The sequence below is a fragment of the Dermacentor albipictus genome, unplaced genomic scaffold, assembly GCF_038994185.2.
Source record: "Dermacentor albipictus isolate Rhodes 1998 colony unplaced genomic scaffold, USDA_Dalb.pri_finalv2 scaffold_30, whole genome shotgun sequence".
Lineage (NCBI taxonomy): Eukaryota > Metazoa > Arthropoda > Arachnida > Ixodida > Ixodidae > Dermacentor > Dermacentor albipictus.
This window is the reverse complement of record NW_027225584.1, coordinates 2,998,854-3,012,983: the sequence shown is the minus strand read 5'-3', so window position 1 is coordinate 3,012,983 and position 14,130 is coordinate 2,998,854. Positions and strand designations below refer to the sequence as shown.

The following is a 14,130-nucleotide window of genomic DNA, read 5'->3' as shown; positions in this document are numbered from 1 at the left end:
GTACCCTTGCTGGGAGAGCGCAATAATCATCCAGCTTTCGTCTTCCGGTGCTATTGCTATAATGCATCCTTGCAGCTGCTCCTAAATCGTTGCCGCCACGAACCTATTTACACCTTGCTCTCGGAATCGAGGTAGCATACAGACTTCATTGCTTTGTACAACAAAACGCAAAGTAAAATGATATACGTCATTGTGCAACGTTTACCGTTTCACGCGCTTCATAAGCACGGCGGTAATCATCGGTACTCAACCACACAACTTACCCTTACACTCTCTATATTTGCACGTAACAGATGAAACGAAGCACGAAAAGCGTATCGCTGACGACGCAGAAGCCCACCGGTGACGTAAGACATGCGCCGACAGTCAAAATTCGCGAGTCATGTAATGCGCATGCGCTGCAGTATGGCACCTGAGAAAAATCTATTTAAATTCACGCGCTCGCGTATATAGTCCCGCGCTGTCGGATTAATACCGTCAGTAACAGTGCATCGACAATGGAATCGATGCTGCGCTGGCTGCACGTCTCACCGGCGCCAAAGGGCAGCAATGCAGCTGCCCTCACCGATTCCGTCGACGAGAATGTCATCGAGGTGCTGAGCGGTAACCGTAACAACAGGCTTTCCACAATAGCGTGCCGTCTTGTCCTTGCTACCGGGTCGAAATTACGGAAGGCAAGCAAATTGTAGGGGTTGTTTATTGATTACCCGGGCGAGTAAACGAGCTGACTGTGCCTTTTCTTACCCTTTCGGGCCTAATATTATACCCTCACGACGAGCTTAATATGAGAGGAAAAGAGAGCTAAACGTCCGGCGAAGTGGATATGCTGGGGCTTGCTAAATTCGGCGGCCGCATGTAGGGAAGAGCACTAGCAAATTAAGGTTGAGGCTTTCAGCAAAGATCCGCTCGGTGCCAATATTGATTCGGAGCCTTATACGACGGCATCTCTCATAGAAAAGTGTGCAGCTTTCGGGGGCAAAGTACAAGGCGGAGATAGCAAAGCAAGTGGGAGTCACGAAAAGACTGCTGCTGGCTTGTAGAGTTTTCGTGCCATCTTCCCGTCAAGCGAACAAAAAGCTTTCGCATGTTCCGGTAACATACGAGTAATTATCGAATTATGTCGTAATCGGTACTCTACCTGTGAAAGCACTTGGTAAATACCCTAACTTCAAAATTACAATGTGCATCAAGTGAAGCCTAAGAATAGTGTTCTGCTGTACGTCGAATGGTACAGTGCAAACCACTCATTGCCCCGACGTAAGCTTCACGACAGCACGTATGGGGACGAAATTTATGGTATCTACGACCGCGTACAGAACTGCATTCCTAGCGCACTCCACCAAAGCAAATTACTCTCTTCGGCACACTGCACTGCACAAGCTTCTCCGCGCTCGCTCGCAAGCTCAGGATTCCATTTTTCCCCCTCCTAATCTTGGTTGTTAACGTGCGCCCTCGGCACGAGCCTTCTTTCACTCCGCCCCATCGGAATGCCGCTGGTAATCGAATCCACGGCCTCGTATCCAGCTGCAGAAGGGCATAGCCACCGAGCTTCCCAGGCGGATCAAGTCCCGTGCATAGCACTGCATTTATTTACGCGTAGCTTTCTGTCGACGTTGCGCCGTCTCGTACAGCGCTCAAGCATAGTCAAGCTTCGCAGATTTCTCCGGTTGCTTTCACGTTCTCCGCTCTCGCGGGTTATCGACGTTTTGCCGTTTCTTTGCAATGCTTGCCTTCATTTGCACTTTGTCAGCTTAGCAATGCAGAGAAATGGCAATTGCAATGCGTTTCTACTTAATCGATAAAATCCTTTCTCACTATAGTCCATGACTGGCGCACCGCGATCACGACACGGTAAAATAAGACATGTCCAGTGATGCCTAACAACTTAATTGCTGGCACTGTGTGTTGTCGCCTCTTTTTTTGTAGGCCCGTCGTGGTACACACACACACACACACACACACACACTCGCGCGCGCGCATCCACACACCAGTCAACGGCACGGCAAGATCGGCGGCACTCTTTGCAGTCGACCAAAGGTTCTACCCGGTTGATTGCCGTCTGCTACGCTGTTCGCTTCACGAGTGCTAGCGCCGTGCCTTTGTATTCTGCGAGGTCCCATCGCGCACCGCCACGATCTAGCGAGGCCGCGCAACTTCAAGTATTCGCGATCGTCGCCTCTGCCTCTTTTACACCTCGCGTGTGCTAATAAATCCCTTTTTTTTTCTTGTGATTGACGTTTACATATTTCGAAACATTCATGATTTGTGGAGAACTGTTGTCTCAATAATACGGAATATAATACGGAATATTTCCAATGATTCGATAAAATCGCAAACTTAAACCCAGTGGCACATACCTATAGTTGCTCCTGTGGCACATAATTTCAGACTGCACTGTCACCGCGATCGGCTCATTAGAACGGTGATAGGCTCGCCCGTTTTGCAGTGGCTGCACTGGAAGAATGCTCCCCCCCCCCATTAAAAATTGGCAGCGCATCGCAGATTCCCTATCTTATTCTACATTTATTAATGCGCCGCGTTTTAGAAAACAGGACTACGCAGATAACCCTGGCAGAGCGAGCGATGTGAATGGCGTAGCATATTATTGCGCATATTGGCACGTGTACTTATTTATCCTTTTCTCGGTGATTGCATTTCCCCCTCTAACAAATTCATGTTACCGCTCAGCGCGAGACGCGCCTGCATCATTGAAACTTGCATGTTATCGTTGGTTTTGTTCTAGCAAGTTATGTTCTAGCATTGGAAGCTGTGCAGAACCGTACTGCCCGATTCAATCATTCCTCATACTCATATGACGTCAGTGTTTCATCCTTGAAAGCTACATCCGGACTGTCACCCCTCTCTTTTCGTCGTCGCATTGCTAGCCTCACCCTTTATCACAAATTCTTTTATTCTCCTGTCAATCAAGCACCGTATATCGCCGCCGCGTCACGCATATCTCACCGCACCAGTCATCCCCTTCAAGTTGCCCGCCCACTATCACGTACTACTACGTTTTCAGCTTCGTTATTTCTTCGAGCAGTCACGGACTGGAACGGCCTACCCCATGACATCGTCGCCATCGTTTCAACACCTGCTTTTCAAGAACGTGTAACAGATCACCTTCAATGTTAAATCACCATCGCTGTTTGTTTTCCTCACTACAAATGTAATTCCACCCCTTATGTAACACCCCCTGAAATGGGGGCCTTTAAGGAATAAAACTGAACTGAACAAACTTTGAGTAATCAGATTGTATGCGCGGTACGAATTGTGTAGAATGCTTTCTGGAACGCACGTTCTGGATAGCCTTGTGAAATGCGATCGGAGGTTTTAAGGGCGTCTAACGCATCCTTTCCATTTTTGTCCCCACCCGTTCGCTAGGCGCTGTTCTGGTGCGACTGCAACTGTGGGAAGCTTCAGCACAAGGTGTTTACCGAGTGTCCCAGCTAAATTAGACCAAGACTTAAAAAAAAGAAAAAAAACGATTTCTGGTTATCGTACCAACTGCATATTAGCGGTAGTCGTGTGTTCTTTACAACTATTGTTTTATCACTAATTATTTGTCTTCATTTGGCCAATTATAAATTTCCAGAGCGCCTTAATTAAGCTGGGATTGAAGTAGTTTGTGTGTGCTGAAAGTTACCTGGTTTTCGCCAAACAAAGACATGCGAAATACATAAAAACCACGTGATGTGGTGCTTGCGCAACTACTGTTTCGCTGAGTGCAATCGACGAGCAAGCACGACCAGTTTCACTGTGCAAATTCACGCTCTCGCGTTTGGATGAGTTCACCCGACGTAGGAACTTCTCAGGTCATTTTTACCGAACGCGCACATTACTGTAGCGGTAGTCGCCTTCCATAGTTCTAACGAGCTCCGCCCTTTCCTTCGTTGCACTTGAATGAAAAGCCGTTTCCTTCTCTTTCGCAGTCTTGGACGCTATATCGCATCCTCAGCGCTCGGTCAGTGGCATGCTTTTCCTCTATTATGCGACATGAGCCGAAGGCCCCGAGGCCCACAACCAGCGTAGCGCCCAGTCACTTCCCCGTGACCACAGTCGGGCTGTGGTCGGGCTTATTCACCCATTACACACGAGCACAGCACAACAGCAGTCGCGCAAGCGCCCCATCGCGTTTTTTTTTTCTTTTTCACAGCGGAACTTGGATCCAAAAACTCGAAACTCCGTATCCAAAAACTCAACCAATCACAGCGGGAGGCGCGCGCCGTGTTCTCCGCGCCAGTGGCGCCGCCGGCCTGTGGGGGAAGAAAAAAAACATCGGTACCTTTCCACTCTGTGAAGGATGACCAGCGCAGCTGGATGTAGGGCCCTTAATGGCGAACTGCACCTCGGCCGCGGGTCGGCCCGAGAATCGCAGTATCTTCGGATCGGCCCGCGTATGCGGAGTGCTTAAAGCCTGCTGCTCCGCCGCTGCTCGCGCCGCGGCCCGATATTGCACTATCTCGTGGTAGTGACGGCCAAGAAAACGGTAGAAATTTCCAAAGAGCGTTGGTGTGCGCAGCAACTCGGACAGTTTTGCGCCAATCCGGGACGACAAATCGAAGAGCACTCGCTGCGAAGTACGTACATTTGGAGGACATACCGGGTGACGGACGTGAATGTTTAAGGTGGTGGCAGCTCTAGGTTGCGAGGTCTGCAAGCAACTGTGTCAGTGAGGCAGCAGGAGACGCGGATATGCTGCGCAAGCAGTGGCGGCTGAGGAGGCGGGCGTGGCCACCGATTCCTTGACCGAATTGTGCAAGCTCCCACTGGAGCTAGGGACGAGTGGATTCCATCTTTCGAAACGGCGCGCGGCACAAAAACACTTCCCCATCGCTTCACATCCTCGAGCCCTGCGAGGCCTCTCAGTGGTTGCCTCCTAAAACCCCTTAAACTTCGTAAAGTAGTGCCACGCTTTGAAGAATGCCGCCTCCTCCTCCTCGCCCGCTCTGGCCGAGGCCGCCATGGCGTCGCTATTGGCCTAATAGCATCATGGGGGGGGGGGGGCCCTCGAGCCTTGCTTCAGCGCCATTTTTGCTCGAGAAGCGTCTACGGAGTGGCGAGGAGCGCATGTTGGCGCCGTTGCTACGCTCAAGCAGTGCAGGTGGCGCCACGGTCGCGGAGGCAGCGTGAAAGTGAGAACGAGGAGGAATGAAGGTTATCTGGCGAGAGAGGTGCTCGCCAGTCTCTTCATAGATTCTGTGAACGAGTTCTTTTCCTCTAGAAAGAGCCCCAGTACTCTGATGGTGGTGACCTGAAGTACTTCTCTACCGATTACGATTTGCAGTGTAGTTTTGATTGCCTGCGTTGTTTTGCCGGCAATAAACAGTTCTGACTTGGTAGAAGAGCATGTGAGGCTGTTGCCGGCCACGTAGGTTTGTACCGTGTCGGCTGCTGTTTGCAATGCCTGTTTGACGGTTGCGGCATTGTCTTGCCTCGTCCAAATGGTAACATCGTCCGCATAGATGGCATGGTGGATGAGCGGGATCTTGTTAAGTTCTTCGGGTAGGTTCCTCATTGTACAGTTGAAAAGCAAAGGAGATGGTACTACACCCTGGGGTGTACCCCTATCGCAGAGATTGATCTGAGGGCTGTTGATACCTCCGATGTTGAAGGTGGCTGTCCGCTCGAGAAGAAAGGCAGTAATGTATCTTTGCGCCCGTGCCCCGGCATTCATGTCCGATAGGTTTCCGAGTATGGCCTCGTGTCTGACGTTCTCGAACCCTTTGTGCACATCGAGCCCTAGAATCGTGCGCACTGACCCCGGGATTCCGGCATCCACAACGTCCCTTTTGAACATTTACATGTCTTGCATGGACGGCGAGGCGTGTTAAAACCACGTGCTCTAATGGTTTGCCCAGACATGACGTAAGTGAGACAGGGCGGAGATTCTCCAGTTGCAGCGGTTTTCCAGGTTTTGGAATAAGGACTGCGGCAGCCTCCTTTCACGGCTGTGGTAGTTCCCCGGTGCGCCACACCTGATTGAAGAAGCCGGTTAGGCTTCTAATTGTCCGGTCATCGAGGTTGCGCAGCATTTTCTTCGTTATGCCGTCCGGCTCCGCCGCCGAGGTGGTTTTTAGATCGGCGAGCACAGCTCTCACCTCAGCCTCGGTTATGTCGACATCTATGCTGCCATTCGTTTCGACAGTGTACTCTGCGTACGCCACCTCATTTCTTTCTGTATTAAAATAGCGGCTGTTGAGCTCCTGTATGATCTCTTGCTCCGAGGCCGGATGCGCACGAAGGAGCCGATTGACCTTCATGGCCGTTACCCCTCAGCTGCTATCTGGATCGAGCAAATGTCTAAACAAGAACCAGGGGTTCTTCGAGCCGAGCTGGCCATTTAGCCTGTTGCACAGCTGCATGCATTGAGCCGAATTTAGTTCGCGTGAATACTCCAGTACTTCCGCCTCAGCCTGGGCCAGTGCTAGTTTGAGTGTGCGGTTACGTTTGGGCTTCATCCATTCTGCATGGATAGTCTGCTGCTTTCCCCAGAGGCTGATCAGCTTAGAGTCGGGCCTGGGGCCATCTTCCTCGGTGGGCGCCTCGATCGTGGCTTATTTCGCATCCTGGAGGAGCTGCGCCATCCGCTTCGTTTAGGTCTTTAATCTTCGTTGCTGCCTGACGGTTGCGTTTGAATCTGGTCCCACTTGGTATGTTTGACGAGCAGTTTCTTCTTTTTATTATACCCCACTGCAGGTATTCTATTTTCAGGACATAATGATCACTGCCCAAATTGAGGCCTGTATTGGACACGTCGCTCCCTCCACTTGCCGGACGAAGATCAGATCGGGAATGGTGTTTCGTGGCACGCTGTTGTCAATACGTGTCGGCTGCTTGGTATCTATGAGCAGGGTCAAATGGTGGTTGTTGGCTCCATTTGGTATCGACATTCCCTTCTTAGTATTTCGCGGGTAGCCCCACATGGTATGGCTTACATTAGTCTCCCAGGACGACGAGCTGGACTTGTGCCGCCTCTTTCCTCGCCTTTGTCATGATTGTGGGGAAGCTGATTGTATGGCACTTTGGCGGGCTATATATGTTTAGTATACAGAGGCATTTACGCTGTCTGTTTTTGGGCATTAGCTGCACAAAGATGTAGGCAGATTTTCGATTTTTAAGTCGATTTGCATTGCGGTGGTGTTTCCATGCACAGAAATGGCTGTTCTGGCAGTCGGTTTCTTGCTTGTCGAGAGCTCATTAAAGCAGGTATATCCCGTTATTTTGATTGCGGATTCTGTTTCCTGTAGCGCGATGACATCGACCTTGGGGTCGAGGTCCGCCATTGCAAACTGTAGCGCCTCCCTCTTTTTGGCAAACGACCTGCAGTTCCACTGTAATATCCGAACTTGTTCTGCCATTCCCTCTGCGGGATGCCCTGGCGTCGGGCGCATCTGTGGCGATGCTGTGCCCGTCGTGAGGTTATCCTGCGTGACTCGTAGCCATGTTCAATGGTGGGAGCGAGGATTGCGGAGTTTCTGTGTTGCTGCCTAAGGTGGGTAGTGTGCTGATGATTTCGGTTTTAAGCATGTCATGGAAGGCTTTGAGTGTTTCTTGCATTAAACACTGTATTGTGTTGAATGTTTCTTCCTTGCTTTTAGCAAGGCTTGTCATTCTTTGTTCTACCGCTTCGACTCTTTGTTCGAGGCTGTTCGCGAGTTGTGCAGTGAAGTCTATATCTTCCGTTAATTTCCTTTTAGCATTAAGTGCCTTATCCACCTCCATGCTCGCCTCTACGTTCCTGTGTACGGATCCATGCACACGACGCGGGCTACTGTGGCGTCATCTCGTAGCCATCGTCGCCGCAAAGCCCGCCATGCACTTCACTACGATTTTCTTCTCGCGCTTTCGTCATCCCCTCCGCTTCCGCTGCACCCTCCTCCTGCGCTTTCCTCCTCGCGCTCTCCTCTTCGCGCTCTTTTCGGTTTCCGTCTTCCATCTCGCGCTGTGCTCGTTCGCTCGGTTAGTAAGTAGGACGCCGACGCTCGCCGCAGGAACGGGCGCCTAAGAGCTGCGCTCTAAAATTGTGAATGTCTTTCACATCGTCGTGAGCGATGCTGCAAACGCTTCTTGATTTGTTCTAGAATACCAGCGTTTATTGGTACTTACCTTGTTTTCGTTAGTGCCGCTCCTTTAATTATATTTCGGATAGTACACACATGCTAGTTGCACAAATGCCCATGCGTACAAACGGCGAGTCTGTCTTACCCGCTGCTTTTTCATACCTATTCCAGGTGACAAGTCATTCTTTACAATTACTTCTACTCAGTTTTCTGAGACTTACAAGGTTATGGAAATGTGCTCACAAGGATGGTATAACGCTGAAACATTCACTACAGAGCCGTAATTAGGTTAGGTGTGTTATTTAGCTACACGGCGAGCCCCTCTAGTTTTTACTTTCCTGTTTGATTCCTCCCAATATTTCGTGTTTTCAGCTAACGGCAACATTTTCTTGCCGTAATTCGTCGCAGCCCCCGTACCAGCAGAAGTGCGACCCGAACGAGCGCTTCACACTTTCCGAGGAGTGGGACAGTGGTTCACCGCACCGGAGTCATGTTGTTTCGGCAACACGTTTCAAGAAAAAGCAAGCCTGGCAGCGACTCCGGGACGTACTTTTTCATCAGAAAAGCAAGGATCCTTCGAAAGACGACAGCAGTGGCGAGTTCGCCTCCTTCCTCGCGGGTGTCACCTACACCTCCAGCCCTTGTTCGGTGGTATGGTTGAGCGCTGTCGAGCTCGCATATTTTTTCTTTATTTTTATCCCTGCTACCCTTCCTACCGTGCCAGGTAGCGAACCAGAAATCCCTCTGGTTAAACTCCCGGACTTTCTATACATTCAATCTCTGGTAATTTATCGTACCCCATTGCTTGATTGCTGGTTGAACTGTTCCGAGTGATCTTGTAAACCAACAGGAATTCATTGGAATTCAGCCGAAGTCGCAGAAGTAAGCATGGGTTTCTTTTCTACCCAAAAGTGCGGATAAATAAAAAGCTGATCGTGCAGTCCTACTTATGGCATCTTATGTGGGGCACTTGCCTCTCTGTTGACAGCCTCCTTTTCGTACGCATTGTGTATGTACAGAACTGTCATTTCTGAGTTGAATAGCCTCATTGGTAATTCAATTACATTTCATTCACTTCACAGCGGACAATTCTACAAACATTTTAAGCGCCGAACTGTGTTTGTGGCACTGCAACCGGATGAGACGTCAACTGCCTTTCCTTCTCGTATAAGTGAGATCACACAATAAAAGCATTCTGCCTCTAAACCTCCCGAGCTGTGTAAGAATTAATACTTTCGAACCGTGCAGTTGTCGCCTTAAAGGGCACGACATTAATGGATTTCTGATTACCCACCGTAGTAGTGCCGTCGATTTAAGGCGCTCCAGATGCAGAAGTATTTAACTCCATCTGCTTTTGACGCGCTGGGATGTAATGACAAGCGTTGAGCAATTCTGCCCAAGGTAATTCCAGTAGGATGCGGAAGTTGCCGCTAATCGGAGGTTGGGGACTTCTCCTATTTGTAGGGGATGCCAGTCTTGCGTTTATAATTCATATGCGTGATCAAGACGTGGTGGGTGCAATAACAAAGCACACCACCGCTGGCAACAAAACCCTGAACCAGCGCATGTATAGTGTGCCTGCCAGTGCAACTTAAGGATGTTGCTGCTTCATTGGCTGCTTCATTCTATGTAATGCAAGGTGTCATATAAGCATTGCGAAGGTGCCTTGCCAATTTTGATGTGCAACATGCATTCATTTGCATTTCGTATGCGAAGTTGTTATTCTAATGCGATTACTTGTACATTATGGACGGCTTAGTGTAACCTCTTGTGTAGCGGGTGTTTCAGAAAACACTAAAGAATCTTCAAAGTTGCCTATGGCAGATATCGCATTTCTAGTTCATCAGCGGGTTTACTCGAAGCGGCGGACAATACTTGCACAGGAAATTGAGTCCCACAATCGAATAATTAATGAAAATTCACTAAGTTTACAACTAGTTACATTATGGCCCATATTGCAGTTTACAAATTCTAGCCGTGCAGTTCGCAAGGCGGATCCACATGGAGCGAATTTTGAAGATGACAACAGTTTCAAGATATAAATTCCCGAACTTTGCGGAGAAATGCATTGACGTTCCAGTTATTTGTTAAAGAAACGTCGTTTCATGCACTGAAGCACACAAGTAACTGAAACGCCAATGCATTTCTCCGCAAAGTTCGGGAATTCATATCTCGAGACTGGTGTCGTCCTCAGATTTCGCTCCAAATGGATCCGCCTTGCGAAGTCCACTGCTAGAATTTTTAAAGTGCAATATGGGTCATAACATAATTAGCTAAGTTAGTGAATTACCCGCCGTGGTTGCTCAGTGGCTATGGTGTTGGGCTGCTGAGCAGGAGGTCGCGGGATTGAATCCCGGCCACGGCAGCCGCATTTCGATGGGGGCGAAATGCGAAAACACCTGTGGTACTTAGATTTAGGCGCACGTTAAAGAACCCCAGGTGGTAAAAATTTCCGGAGTCCTCCACTGCGGCGTGCCTCATAATCAGAAAGTGGTTTTGGCACGTAAAACCCCATAATATTTTATTGGTGAATTCTTTTTAAATATAATATTGCATTGCAATTTTGCTGTGCAAGTCGTGTCCGTCGCATTGAGCAGACCGGCTCATAAACTAGAATTGAGCTATCTGCCACAGGGAACCCCTAAAATTTTGAAAGCGTTCACTGAAACACCCTGTATTATAGATGGCTTATTGTAATGTCTTGTACGTTGTACGCGGCTGGGTACAATTTGTGAAGGCGTTTTGTAGTTGCAGGCTTTTTTTCAGTCTCCGTGCTCGCTCTGCTGCCTTTCGATCTTTTTTTTAAGCTACAAAATGAACACCTTCTTTCTCTGTGCGTTGGGTTTCTACCATGCATAATAGTGAGTAGGAACATTCGGTATCTCATGTACCAGTATCTTCAGTCATCGAGGCAAACAAATATTTTGAGACGTGCGGCGTGAGCAGCGACATCACACATACACTGCAGGTCTTTAACACGCCAACCAGACCTCCTTTCCCGTCTTCGAAGTGATTCGGTGGTCACCCGTCAACTAAATTTATCGCGAGTGATGAGTGCCCACCATCATAGGGATGCAGGTTAAAAAAATTACAGGGTCTCTTAACCTCTCTCGTAAGAGGTGAACAGCGAAAGCCGACTCTTCCTCCTATTGTCATTCAACTCTTCCTTTGTTTCCTATCTTTCTCTTTCTTTTACTCATTACTGCTCACTATTAAGCATTTCTAGACATTTCTAATCAATTCTGGTCATTACAAGCCGTGATTACACATAGTGGTCACATCGGAGTCATTACAAGTAATTAGTAGTAATTATGCGTCATTACTAGTAATCATTAGCCTTTACCAATCTGTTATAACTTTATCATTCACTGTCACTATCAGTCATTTTTAACTCTTTAATCTGGCTTCATATCGCGTGATGACACAAGCTTCACCGTGAGCCTAGAAAGACTTTCGCCTTAACTGCCTGACTAACGACGCAATGGTGCGAATGGCCCCAATACTCATGCCTTTGGCGTGTTCGAAGTCTCCAGCATCATAGGCAAGCCGCGCTGTCGCTGGTTCGGGCGCTTTAAATACTCCTTTTTTTTTGTTACGCCTTTTCAGGCGTGCAGTTTCCTGATTAATGCCGTACTAATTGTCCTTTTTTTCTCAGTCATGAAGAGGGATCACAGGCTCCACTCAAGGGGCCTGAGAAGAAACGCCCCACGGGATTCCTCCGACGATCTCTGCGCAGGGTGGCCACGGCTACGCGGAAACGCGATTCGCATGACATTGTAAAGACTGATGTTTAGGGCATGCTGTAAATGTTTTGTTTCTGTTTATTTTAGTTTTTACGAATTTTAGTTTTTACGAATTGTAGTTTTTACGAATTTTAGTTTTTACGAATTGTAGTTTTTACGAATTGTTGTTTTTACGAATTGTAGTTTTTACGAATTGTAGTTTTTACGAATTGTAGTTTTTACGAATTGTAGTTTTTACGAATTGTAGTTTTTACGAATTGTAGTTTTTACGAATTGTAGTTTTCACGAAATGCTCTGCGTGAATAAATGATTAATTCCCCCGCTATGTCTAATGCCCTGTCTTTATTTCCATGCTAGAGATCTTCGTCAGATCTGGGAAGAAAAAAATTGGCAAAAGCTTAGCTTGGCTAAGCCTAGTGGATTGCGAAGGAAATCTTCTGTTCAGGTTGTAGACTTCCATACTAATCATCGAAGGTGTAGATGCAGTCTCGTCGCCGTTTAAAGCATCCATAAGGCTTGCTGTCGAACGATCAGGTGTCGCCAAAGTCGCGTCAGCATTGAGAGCATGCATGATACTTGTAGATGCACCCATATCAAGAGATGTTGAACGCATTCGCCTGGCGGCATAATATGCACGCCGTTTAGCTAAACGCTGTTCCCGCTCTTCATCCGTTTCTTCCGCATGCCGCCCTGCTTCTTAGCGGCAGCACATCGTTGCAGCTTCACCTCATACACATCATCCGACATACCGTGGAGGATTCGCTGGGACGATCGCGACGAGCCGAGTTGGGGCCCCGCTTTTCCACAGCTGGTATGACATCACACATAGGTCACGCTAAAGGTCAATGGTGGATTCTCCGGGACGACGGCCAAGAGCGGAAACCTCGAGCAGTGTTGCTTTCGCAATAAAAGTCCGCCCTATGACATAGTGCTGGATGCAAGCGCATAATCGGCATAATGTTTGGGTAGGGGTTTATGAAAACTGGCCACTTTGAATGTGATATCGAGCGTTATACCATTCAACTTTGTTTATGTAATGGGTTTGTGCGGAACTGCTGTTCGCGATCTGCAGAATATAACGCTGCTTTAACTTACGGTTTTTCTGTGTCAATTTTTAATGCGGACTGTGTTCCAGTTTTTGTGCTAAGGCGCTGTTTTATAAACAGTGGTATGCGCTCATTCGCGGGATCGTCTTATGGAAGCTCAGATAGTGCACTGAAGAACTACCAGATGTTGTGTTCTTTTTTATTACGCGCTGGTAGTTCCCGGCTACAGTTTTTTTCACAGCAAAGCTGTATGATCTCCTGGATCGCGTCTTCGCGTATGCCGACCATTTTACACTCGTGGGCCGATACCGGATATAGTGCAATACCGGGATGGCACGCGGTAGAGGTGAGGCAGGCGTTAAGCGCTCCCTATACGTGGGCCGATCCTGGAGATTGTGCAGTGATGGGTCGCGACCCGCGGGGGAGGTGCAGTTCGGCATTAAGGGGCCCATACACGCAACTTTTCGCTGGCCATCCTTCAGAGGCGAAGGGCACCGAGTTTCCTTTTCCGTTTGGGGAGGGGGGGTGGGCAGAACATGGTTAGCAGTAGTAGGCATCCGGTACATGATAATAATCGCCTTTAGAAGTTTCACAAAAACGAACTTTTAATTGGTGTCAACGCTTTTGTTTCATTTGGAAGAGGGATCCATGCAGGTGGGCGCTTAAGGCGTAGTCATTGGTTCTGAGCCTCGCAGCAGTTAAAAGATAGGCGTGTCGCAATGCTGCCACGAAATAAATTGGCAGTTTTGTACTGCATTGTATTGTGAGGAAGTGCGTGGCGGCTGATGCAAAAGTGGGGCTAGTGTAGACTCGTTTTAATGCGACAGCATTATACGCCCCATTATGCGACAATCTGGCATTGTTGTCGCCGGCGCGACCGAAGGATGGTACAAAAAACGGCCGACGGCACGAAAAGTAAAAATACGTCAAATGCTCGCAGCCTCACAAATTTCACGTCAATCCGAGCACAGTCAATTAATAGAATTGAAATTTTTTTTTTTTACTGTCTGGGAATCGAACCCGAGCCTCACTGGCACGAGGCGAGTACGCTTCCCCGACGCCACGTGGCTTTTTTTTCTTTATTGCCGATTATTTCACGTAGCAAACACAAAGGGCATCATCTCTGCGGTTATAGTTGACTAAAGTTGTCTAATGCGTGCGTGATTGCGTACATCACCTCACTGCCTCCCATGTTTCGCATGCTCTTCGGATTTCATCGGTGCTGCGTCTATTGCGATGCACTCCGAAGCATCTACCTCAGTGGCATCTGTGAAACGT

At 48.4% G+C, this 14,130-nt stretch overlaps 1 long non-coding RNA gene across 1 annotated transcript; it reads left to right on the top strand.

Moving 5' to 3' along the window:
* Positions 1 to 461: 461 nt before the first annotated feature.
* On the top strand, positions 462 to 12,131 carry LOC135918089 (uncharacterized). Its single transcript, XR_010569544.2, has 3 exons — positions 462 to 603; positions 8,472 to 8,714; positions 11,719 to 12,131. It is a non-coding gene; the product is annotated as an uncharacterized lncRNA (long non-coding RNA).
* Positions 12,132 to 14,130: the final 1,999 nt, after the last annotated feature.